This window comes from Kryptolebias marmoratus, linkage group LG7 (assembly GCF_001649575.2).
Source record: "Kryptolebias marmoratus isolate JLee-2015 linkage group LG7, ASM164957v2, whole genome shotgun sequence".
Taxonomy (NCBI): Eukaryota; Metazoa; Chordata; class Actinopteri; order Cyprinodontiformes; family Rivulidae; genus Kryptolebias; species Kryptolebias marmoratus.
Window position 1 is genome coordinate 553,089 of NC_051436.1, and position 1,185 is coordinate 554,273.

Here is a 1,185-nt window from a genome sequence, read left to right on the forward strand (position 1 = left end):
CCTCCAGGACCTGCTGTAAAACCTGGGACCTGAGGTGGAAACCTGCTGGTCCTCCAGGACCTGCTGTAAAACCTGGGACCTGAGGTGGAAACCTGCTGGTCCTCCAGGACCTGCTGTAAAACCTGGGACCTGAGGTGGAAGCCTGCAGCTTCTCCAGGGCCTGCAGCTCCTCCAGGACCTCCAGGACCTGCAGCTCCTCCAGGTCCCCCAGCTCCTCCAGGACCTGCAGTAAAACCTGGGACCTGAGGTGGAAACAGTTTCCATGAGGGCTGTTTGGTTTGTCCAGGGTCCACATTCCAGCGAGGACGGCTGTGTTTGTCTGAGATAAAAGCGGCTGAAGGGACGAAGGTCAGGTTCAAAGGTCGTGCTGAGGTGTTTGTACCTGCCGAAGTGACGACCTGAAAACAAGCTGCTGCCCGTCTCCTCAGAGGACTCGTGTTTGTTGTCATGGTCGTCCTCAGACACACGCTGCTGACTCGTTACCTCCTCCTGTCCTCCTCCGTGGCTCTCCTCCTCTTCATCAGCTCCTTCTGGCTCCGTGAGTTTCCTTCCTTCCTCTGCGCTGTCGGCCATGTTGGCTCCTCCTACGCTCAGCTGAATTATTTACAAAGACAGAGCGTTTAAAGGGCCTGTCCTGTTTCAGATCCTTTCTCTGGGACTCTTGACTGAATTGGATTCAAGAGAAAATTAGTTCCTGGTTTTTGGACTCTTTGGTTCACGTCAAGAAAATGAGACAAATCCGCAAAGTCTAAAAACACATTTCTACTAAATGTCACTGTAATCCAATAAAAGTAGGCCCTAAGAAGATTTGAGTTTTCTTCATGAACAGCTGGTTGGCCTGTTTCCAGCAGGACTGATTGTTGGCATCCAAACTAAACGGAAGATCCTCGATGATCCTTCAGTTCTTCAGGTTCAAACTCTGCCTGTGAAGAAAGATCAGCTCACTGGAGTCAACATTTACTTTATTAACACCTTTCATAGATTATTAAACCAAAGAAATGTTTGATTAAATCAAGTTGGTTCATTTTTAGTTCATGGAGTTTATCAATCATCAGGTTTCTGTTTGTTTTCAGCTCAGTGGGAACTGAGAGACTGTGGCTCCGCCTGGCAGCCATGTTGGAGCTTTTACAGCCAAACGGTGAGTCTGACGCCCCCACACACACACACACACACACACACACACAC